Below are 11,179 nucleotides of genomic sequence, written 5' to 3'. Positions count from 1 at the left end.
TTGCACTCGTCGTTCAGTCCTTGGCTTATGTTTAAACTAAATGATAATTCAGTTTTGCTCGTTTTAATGATTTTCTGAACGAACCGTTCAGTCAACACGCAGCATAAAGGCCCATTTACACCAGCTAATGCTGGTGATCGGCGATCGTTTTAGCGATAATCGGTGCGTGTAAATGTGCGCCCATCGTGCACTTTTCAGGCACTGCTAGCTGATCATTAAATTCAGTCCAACCTAAAAATCGTCACTCACTTTTATCAGTAGTTCTCCACGGGGAGTGCTGATAGCATTGTTTCCCTGTGGAGAACAAAGGATCTGAGCACAGATAATAGCCTCTGGCTATTAACTGCATTCAGGGAAGGCTTCATTTGCACACCTAATTGGTATTTAATTATCTGAGTAGCTACTTAATAGTTTATGCAAAATGAGCGCTCAAAGCTGTCACTCAAACTGTCGTTTGAGCGATCTTTGAGCGATCATCGGCCCGTGTAAACCAGCCTTAAGACATTGGACTATGTGAATACTTTCCATGCATTTTGTAATGATAGGATAGGGCATATCAGTTCATTTCTATGTTTTGCAAGTACAGTAAATAAGTTCCATTGTGCTTGTAATGAGTTCTTAGGATAAAAGGAATGTATCACAGGCCACTATTCATCTGTCTCCTGGGTGTTTTTCAGTTCTGTACAAAACATATGTAAATGATCAGGTCAAGCTGGATTGTGATAAGAGAATGATTCATGTTATCTCCTCATTTATAGCCTTCTATGTACTCTCAGAGATAACCACTCAGGGCCTAGATAACGGTAGCAGAGATTTCTCTATAATTGGTGCCATATAACAATAAAACCGTTTAGCACCATTTACAATGTAGCAGCCAGAAATATGTGACAGTAATGACAGTATTATTTTATGTGCTTTACTACTTAACTATCTTGTAACGATCTGCTGGAGGGGCCATAAGTATGTTATCCTGATTGGAGGAGACTACAAGTACAATTTATACCATTTCTTAATGATCAGATTTGTGTTATAGAGGATACATTGTGACAATACAAATTTTATTCACGAATGTATTGGAGATCTTTGCAGGAACGCATTAAAGGTTCTTCAGGAGATAAAACTGGGAATAACTGACACCCCGTCATCAGGTCAGTACAACTGTTATGAGAATACAACTGAATGGATCATTTGTACTGATCCGGTGCAGATTGTTCAGTATTGATGAACCACATGAAAAATACATCATTAATATCCACCAATATCTGCAGGTCAAACAGCTAACACACCTCTAGAATTAGAGACCCCACATTGCCCCATCTGTTTGTCTATATGGGATATGCTTTCGTCCATTTACAAGGTATTAACCCGTTGCAATCCAATTTTGGATTCAGGGTTTCCTAGGGGGTTCTCTCTTTCTGCCATTATACAATTGCGCCACCTGCTGGCTAGAGCCAGTACTGCTGGATGAGACATGCTGGAGAGACCCCCGACAATAGAGTGGCCAGTAATATACAGTAAAAATACCCTGCCAGACGTCTTCCGACATCGGAGCTGTACAGCCTTCAATCAGAATGTCTTCAGATGTTAGACAGTGGATTGGAAAGGGTTAAAGGGGTATTCACATCTCGGCTTTTCATTGGCTGAAATAGGAAAACCGAGCGGCTCTTTTCTGACCAACTGTCGGAAAGAGCAGAGCACTTAGTGCAGCGCTGTTTCCTTAGCTCTTAGTGAATGGGAACTATTGAAATCGCACGCTACGCTCTTTCTGTAATTTGGGGAGCCTACAGAAAAAGCGGTGTAAATGTTCTATAGAAATCTTAAGTTCTGCTTAACCTGCCGATTTTGCCAGGACTAGTTGACCATTTAGGCGAAAATGGCTGATTTGGGTGGGGTGTTCCAGCTTGTTGAGAGGAAGAAGGATGGGGCATGCTGAGTTTCCATGCCCAATCCTTTTGTTTTCAAAGGAAATAAGCCATCACCAGTTTAGGCTGCCCAAACATTTAAGACATTGATCATCCACGATGCGCCCAATCAATCATCCATAGTATCATTTGTACAAATGATTGCACCACCAACAGTAAACATTCCAGGATTCAATAACCATGGTGTAAAGTAAAGTCTATACTCACCTGGTGACCACCCTTCTGAGCCTGGAAGAAGCTGGTAGCAATACATGACTGCTACCAGCTTTTCCTAGGTTCAGAGCGATGGTGACTGGGGCTCCTGAACTGGATAGGGGGACACTAAAAGAAGGTGAATACAGACTTATCTCTTCATTTTACACCATTCAATAGCTTGCAAAAAATGCTGTGATCAGACAGATTCGGACTAGATGGCTTCAGTCCTGCAGGTCTGGGATTCCCTAATCAATCTGATATCAATGACTTAGCATCAGGATAGGTCATCAATATTTAAATCCCATATAACTCCTTTAACATTCAGCTTCAGTTAATGCTTTTTCTCCTCTTCTCTTCCATAGGCATTCTTAATCAAGAACATTGAGTTAAAAGATGCTAAAATACCCCAAAAATCTGAAGTCACATAAGGTCACGGCAAGGAAATACAGAAAGCAAGAAGAGAAGGACCCACAACTGAGCAAACAGACAAAGGAAGGCAAGGATGAGAAACTGGCAAGATCTGCACAAACTAGTATGATGACAGAAATGGGAACTAAGCCAAGAACACAGATATCTGTTGGATGCCAAAGGAGCGGCAGGTCTGAAGAAGAAAGAGATGCTCCGTACCCTCAGATGTAGTTACTTATAGAGAGGTGTAAGACCTCTTGGTTCCATATTCCATTTAAAGAGACAGGTTGGTGGGGGCTCTAAACTACATGGACGAAGCTTATAAGGCCTCCCTCACACAGGTGTTTCGGTAGTTGCGGCGCTCTGCCGCGATCTTGCTTTTGTTTTCGGCTGCAGGTTGCTGCGGCTGACAGCGGGGTTTAGCATACCTGATCATTGATGAGGTGCACTGAACATTCAAAATAGAACAGAAAATCGGCTGTCTGAGAGGCTCCATTGAAAGCAATAGGAGCGTTATATCGCTAATCGTGGTAAAAAACGTCTATGCGAGGTAGGCCTTAGCAGAGCTATGAATACCCATTGACTGCAGGTCCGAAACAGTAGATATTGGACATTGTTTTACTACTACAAAACAGTGACTGCTGTCTTGAGGTCATATATATTCAACTCTGATCTTTAGTTTGCTCCCTATATTCAATCACTTGCACCTCAAAAACATCTCCAGAATCCACCCTTTCTAATTATGGAAACAACAAAAACTCTTATTGTCGCCCTGATGTATCCTAGTCTTGACTACTGTAAGGGCTCCTGTCTTTGGGCGACAGTGCATTGCGTTACTCACGGCGATAATCCAGCCACGAGTAACGCAGTGCATGCTTTCCATAGCGTTGCTATATATATATATATATATATACATATTTACACTTTTTTCCTGCATGGGACTTGAACCATAACAGCTATGGTCGCTATGATAATGCATTGCAGCACATCTGTACTGCAGTGCATTATCGCTCACAATAGTGATCATAGGCAAGCCGAGATGCCAGTATATGACATCCTGTTGCCATGGCAACCCATTGGCCCTCCACGATTATATCGTGGGGGGCTGATGACATCACAGATCTACATAAATTGTGGCATGCAGGGAGTTAACAGTGTGGATCGCTGTTCGTATGTATTCCCGCTGTTGCAGTGGGCGGTCGGCTATCAGTAACAGCCAATTCCCGCTGCGAGATGATAGCGACAAACCCCATCCACACACTGCAGGGGAGATTTGCAGCATAAATTAAAATGTCAATTTATGCTGCGGATTTTCACCACGTTCTTCATTCCTTCAAAGGAGGGGGTGAAATCTGATGCAAACATCACATGAAAACTGTCAAAATCTAGACCATTTGGTGTGAATTTAGTGTTGATTTGCCACTGCAGAAAATCTAATAGAAAGAAGTCAGCTCACCCATTCATCTTAATTCAATTTAGCCGTTTAAGTTCACAGGAGTGCAAGGAAAACCCAGCGGACTGCGGGTGTTAATCCATAATGAATGCAGAAAATTCCAGCACTTCCGTAAAAATGTCTAAGAGCGGTAACACTAGAAACGTGTAGGGACCATGGTATACACACCATGGAAACTGTTACTATAGATTAAGGCTGCTTCTTACTGCGGCATTCCGAACCCCACACTAACCGCGGTACAACCTTCCCATTCATTTTAATGGGGCTTTGTAAACCTGCGCTGTTTGAGAGGTGTCTGTTCTATTTTTGGGTGTTTTAGCACTTTTTAATGCACCTCATCACCCATCATGATGGTGGGATGCCTTAAAAAGCGCTATCAAATGCTTTACAATGCGTTAAAAAACACAGCTCAAAATTGCTGTAAAATGCCGCAATTTCAAGCAGCGTTTTCTGAACGCATGCATGAGAGTAGCCTCAGAAGTAAAGCTACATTTTTAAGGTTGGTTGTTCTTCTGTTGGCTGCATTTAAACTGAACGATTATCGTTCATTTTCGCTAGTTTGGACAATTTTTTGAATGATTCTGTGTGAAAAGGGCCTTATTGGCTGGCCGTACATGTTCAATGACAGCGAGCGACAGACGAACAATCGTTTAAAGCTAAACCGTTCATTTCTATCGAGTTACACCAGATTCGCACAGGCATATGTGTTTTTAATGCATGCATTTGCGCTGCATTTTTATGTAATGGGCGGAGCATATTTGCGCACACAACTATATTTTTTACTGTATTTTTTGCATATTTTTTTGGTACAACCAGAACGTGCACAGAAAATACGTGCATGTGAATGAACCTATTGAAATCAATGGGTTCTATTTTTTGTGTATTGCATGTGCAAATACGCTCGTGTGAAACCCGCCTTAAAGAAACTCTGTCACCATCTTTTTGCAGTTCTCGCTGTGAGCAGCACAATGTTGTGCTTGTCACACTGATTACAGTTACATGCCTGCTGTGTAGATCTGTGCAGTAGTTTGGGAGAAACTTTCATCTTATTAGTAGCAACCAGACACAGAACTAGCCCTGCATATTCCTGAGCTGCAGCTAGCCACAACTCCTCCACACTCCAGCCAGTGATTGGCAGCTCCCCTTTCTATGCACAGTAAGGCATCATGCACACGACAAGCACTGATTCCGTGTGGGGAATCCCACATTGAATCCGCTTGTGCCCGCTGCCAGCAACCCTGCTTACCTGTCATTTCTTAATTTCTCCTATACTGCGGATGTGCCGCCGGCGCTCCGGCGCACATGCACAGTACGGATTTTCCTGCGACGTCGCTAATGCGGATCCCACATAACTTCTGCAGTGCTCACTGCGTAAGTGCTGCGGGACGGACGGCTTCCATTGACCCCTGCGTACCCGCTCTAAAATAGAGCATGCTACAATTTTATTTTCGGTAAGTTGTGTCCGCAAAAAAAAAATCCGCTTGTGCGTGGAAAGAGGAATCTCCATGCATATCTATGGGCAAATTGAGCAGCGGATCGGCCATGCCGGTGACAAGCGCGGGATCTGTAATTCAATATGCCCCGTGTGCATGAGGCCTAATAGGTAGAAAACAGTCAATCAGTGGCCAGAGGGCGGTGTGGGTGTAGCTGACCTGCAGCTCATGAATATTCAGGACTACTTTAAGTAGTCCTCCATGCCTTTGTTGCTACTCAAAAAGTTTCTCAAAAACTACTGCACAGATACACAAAACAGACACATCACTGTAATCAGTATGACTGTCACTACCTTATGCTGCTCTCAGAGAGGGGTGCAAAAAGATGGTGACAGAGTCTCTTTAAGTCTAATGTCTATGGGGACCTTTACATTGTATTTGGCTGTTTTCACATTTTTTTCTCTTTCTGACAAACTTGAGTAACACCCAATATTGCTGTCTTTACAGGTTATATAGGGGTTCTTAATCCGCATTCTCAGATTGCAGAACAATATGCTTTGTTTATAATAGAAGCCAAGATGCTGTGCTGAATCTATATATGACAGAACGAAATGGAACCCGACGGATCCTAATGATTATATAGTGGTCTGTCTGCATTCTGTCAAGTACAACAATGTTTACAATGCTCTGTTCTTGCTTAATAGAACCCCTAAAGGAGGCTCACAGCACAGATGGTATACACCTGTTACATCTGGGATGGATCCGACGTAATCTGCTCTCCTAAAAGAATGTGGGGGACTGGGAAATCTGACCCTAACCTGCTAATGCAATGAGAACCTACCTAAATGTGGAGCACTCGCCCTGATGAGGGCAACCCGACATCAGGAACCTGGAACGACCTTGACTCTCCCTAGTTGGAAATTGAAATTCTTAGGGCTTAAACAGATAAACAAATATCAGACACAAACCTTTGTGGTTGTGTCCGTGAGAGCTGAGAGTAAAAATTATGTAGCCTGTGAGGGTAGATTCTGAGTGGTAGTCAGTAGTTGGTAAGTGATCCGCTGGGTTCACACAGGGCGGATTCCCGTCGGAAATCTCGCGGTTTGGCTGCAGCAAAAACCGCGAGATTCCCGCCGGGAGAACCGCCGCAGTCTAAGCCGCGGCGGCTTTGAAGCGGCCCGGCCGCATGCTTTTCCGTTGCGGTCGGCGCTCACATAGAGGAGAGCGCGGCCGCGACGTAAATAAACAAAAAAACGAAAGTAAACAGACATGCTGTTTCTTTTGAAGCTGCGGCGGCCGCAGCCGCGGTTGCAACCGGTTTTACTGCAGCGGATTAGCCGTCCCGTGTGGACGAGGTTTCTGAGAAACCTCGTCCACATGGCTGGCTAATCCCGAGATTAGTGGCCGCGGGTGGTTTTACCGCGGGCGGATCTGCTGCGGCAGAACCGCGGCAAATCCGCCCTGTGTGAACCTAGGCTTATTGTCCCCAGATTGTTGGCAACAAGAATCCAAAACCTCTCCAGTGCTACATAAATAAAGTAAAATACCCTTGGGGTTAGTAATCGGTTGGTAGAAAACCAAGGGAAAATAAATGATCCCAATGTGAAGCTGCCAATTTTTAGAGTATGAAGAATGAACCAGAATGAAGAATCTATTCCAGAGATAAAACGAAGGACAGCATTGGGGCGAAGCGCAATGCTAAACATGGACAAAATCTGGAAAAGTAGGGATATCGGCTTAGCAACTAAATGCAGGATAGTGCAAATGACTGTTTTCCCCATAGCAATGTATGCATGTGAAAGCTGGACTGTGAGAAAAGCTGATAGAAGGAGGATTGATGCGTTTGAGCTGTGGTGCTGGTGAAAGCTGCTACGTATATCCTGGAAGGCCAGAGTAACAAACAGAGAAGTCCTGAATCGTATAAGACCTGATATATCACATATTTTGGTCACGTAAGGCGAGCAGAGTCGCAGAGCAGAGACCTGGCCACCAATGGACACGATGGATAAGACTGTCGAAGCTGATACTGGCATGGATATCACACAACTGAAAGAAGCCGTGCAAAACCGAAAAAGATGAAGGGAGCCCGCCTTTAGGCCTCCTGCACACAGGTGTATTTGCATTGCGGAGTCCATGGCGGGTGTCTGCCTCCGGTCTCCGCAGCAAATACAGCCCATAGTATTCAATGGCAAAACGCCATTTCATCTCCACAAGCGGAAATCGATTATGATTTTCCGCTTGCGGAGAATAAGTCACAGCACGCTGTGATTTTGTGCGGGTTATGCACAGCCGGCTTCCATTAAATTCAATGGAAGCCGTCCGTCCCACGGCACTTCTGCAGTGAACACTGCGGAAGTATCGCAGGATACGCGGCACCCCCAGCGCCGGTGGCTACTGCACATACGCGACAGAGTGCCGGTGGGCACTACGCAGCGTGTGCAGAAGACACTGGACAGGTAAGTTGGGGTCACTGGGTCGAACTCCGCTGCGGGAATCCCACATGTGGGGTCCGACCCGCCTGTGTGCAGGAGGCCTTAGGCTCATGAACGGCTAATGAGAACAACATAATAAAAACAATATATAAAGTATAGATGTTAAACAAGCATACAGTGAACCAGATGAGACACCAATGCAAAAATAGCAATTAGGAGACATGTTACAACACCCCAAATATCCTTAACACCAAACAGACTTATTCGATAGTGGAACAGGACAGGAGTGGCCAATGTGACCAGAAATACTTTCAGACTAGAAGTATAACCAGAGTCCTCCATGAGAATCCGGAATAAATGTGTACAGACAGCTGCTGATTGGTTGGCTGGGACACATGCCTCCCAACTGATCAATCCATCCACACAACAGCAGAGAAGTGCTCATGTCAGAGTCTAACACCTGAATGACACCGAGCAAGCTTAGATGTGTGAATCATGCGGTCCTGACCCAAAACGGCCGTCAAGCCGTGACACCTCTTTCTCCAGTACTGCTGCATGGCTAGGCAGATACTCTTTTCAGATATTTAGAAAGCTCGCTGACAATCCTAGCAGGGGCTGTAATAGCTGCCGTATTGGTTGAAAAAAGCACATCCTTTATTAGGGTCATTATAGAGGGGATTCTTGCCAGTCTTTTAGCCAGAGGCAAAAGCTGCTATGAAAACAAGCTGTCATTCTGAAGAACTCCATGTGACCCAAGGTCGCTTATTGACTTCAAAGGAAGCCATGAGTATGGCGCTGTGCACATCTGTGTTTTGGGTTCTGTTTCTCCGAGGCATGAGGAAGCGCTACTTTATGGGGTCTGTTGGACATGTTTGAATTTTGAACTTCAATAGCCACAGGAAGTTGGAGGGGGACAGAACAGTTTTTTTTTCTCCACTGCCCCCATACTTGCCATGTGGTCATATCTTCTGTTGTGGGCAGAAGCCATGATGGAAATGTAAAAACAGATTCTGTTCATGTATTCAGTTTTTTTCTGTAGAGGAACCACCAGAAGCGCATAAAAAGTGAATAGTTGTTAAAGTTGTTAAAATGTAATAACATGGCTACCATGTAATGCCATATGAACACTACAGGGAAATGGTGTAGGCAGATGCGGTTTTCCACCATGATACCTGCTGATCATCGGGCTTAGAGAAGCTAGACTTATAGCACATCTTAGTTAAAAAGGGGCTTCCTGTTGTGCAGAGTGTTAAGGCAGCAGAGAAGCACTCCTAAGCTCTCGCTCACGACCTGAAGGTTTGCAAGTGCAATTCCTGCATGGTTCAGGTAGACGGCTCAAGGTAGACTCAGCCTTTCATCCTTCCAAGGTTGGTAAAATGAGTACCCAGCTTGGTGGGGGTAATAAATTACCTGAAAGCGCTGCAGAGTAAGTTGGCGCTATACAAATAACAGGATTTTTTATATTTTTATCACAAGACAACCTACTTAGGCGAGTTTCACAGGGGTGAGGGCAATATTGGGCCGTGAAAATCGGCTCAATATCGCACTCTGGAACGTGTGATTTCCCTGCTGATGTGAGTTTTTTGTGTCTAAACTGCCTTGCATCACTTCAGGAAAGTAGCGATCGACAAGTGCTTCCCATTGTTTTCAATGGGAAACCTTGCATCACACTCACATGCACCTTTTGTTGGCCCCATTGAAAGCAATGGTCGATGCGTTCCGAGGGAATGCCCAAAGGTAGGACATGCCACATTTTTTTTCCACACCACGATACAAATCGCTCATGTATATGACCTCATTCAAAAAATGGTGTTCATATAGTGCATGTCGCAACGTACAAATCAGACATATGAAAGTGGGCTTAATGTGGTTGTGGTCTTCACTAAAGAAGACTCTATATGCAACACAGCACGAAAATGCACATGTACTGTATAAATTCAAATATTATATTATCCTGCTGGAATATCCCATCATTGTAGGGGTACATGAAATCCAGGAAGGGCAATTAAACATAGTGGCATTAGTCAATGACGTGTTTAGATGGAACGTCCGCCAGCCTGTACAGTGCGTTAATGACAGCTGGGTTCATTGTTCATGGTGTCTGCGCCACACATAAACCTTCCCATCAACCTGAAATGATTGGTCCCGTGACTCATTGGACCATGCCACATGTTGCCAGCCCTCAAGGTTCCAGTTAGCAACCTCATGAGCCAATGGGCGGGCTGTTTCTGGTGTTGTGATGTTAACAGAGGTGCTCTGGTGGGTCTTGTGCTCCCATATTTCATGAAGAACCCTGCACTGACCTACGGACAATTCTACTGTCTTCTGTGGATGGTAATACCTTCAGTGACGTTTTCCTAGTACATAAGTGACACTGTGAATCAAAGAATGTTAGATGCTCACACAGATCTGGAAATGGAATGTCCTATCCATCTGCACCCAATATCGAATTTTGATACATTACCTTGCCATGTGCACGTTGGCCAGTGTTCAACATCACTCACAAGGTAGCACCTCACAGCTTATACAGGTGTGTGTGTCCAAGCTGTCATCTGAGGTAACACTGCTTTATAAGCAATTTGCATACAGCTATCCCGTTACTTTTGGCATATCAGTGTATATGCATTCTAGATATACATAGAACTGAATAGTAGATAGCAGTACAAAGGTGGTTGTTTTTAGTGAGGCCAAATATATTTTTACTCACTGTGTGAGAATTCGACCTTGTCAAGCTGACACGTCACAGTATAGTACTGGCAGGGGGATGGGGTCCTCGGCTGTCTCCTCAGGAGATATGACAGCACAGTTCTGTGGTTGCAGGCCCTTCACCTCACAAATGACAAATTTTGTTTATGGCATTTCCACTTGTTGAGATATTTAATATGACTTGACACTTCGGAATAATAATATTTATTAGGTCAGGCTGACATTTCATGCAGTGGTCAGATGTTTTCTGGTCACACAATGTGACTGTTCTGTCTTGTCTTACCGACGCTGGATTGAAGCCGCAGGTGTAGTAGCCGTGCTGGTCACTGGAGAGTAGTCAAAATAGCCGGCAGTCATTATTGGGAAGTCACAGTATGCAGTACAATGGGATGAGATGAAAGCGTAGTCAAATGGAAGCCAGAGGTCAGCAGCAGGAAGTATCGGTATGCAGTACAATTCGATGAGACGGAGCATAGTCAAATGGAAGCCAGAGGTCAGCAGCAGGAGGTATCGGTACAATCGCAGAGGAGCAGGAGGAAGAGGCGCTTGATCAAGGTGGTGGAGCACAATAATCATCCACTGGATCTGAGGCACAGTCAGGCTTTTATAGGAAGTCCTAATTAGTAGCAG

Source organism: Eleutherodactylus coqui, chromosome 1 (assembly GCF_035609145.1).
Source record: "Eleutherodactylus coqui strain aEleCoq1 chromosome 1, aEleCoq1.hap1, whole genome shotgun sequence".
Taxonomy (NCBI): domain Eukaryota; kingdom Metazoa; phylum Chordata; class Amphibia; order Anura; family Eleutherodactylidae; genus Eleutherodactylus; species Eleutherodactylus coqui.
The sequence above is the reverse complement of the archived record's forward strand: the minus strand, read 5'-3'. Positions refer to the sequence as shown.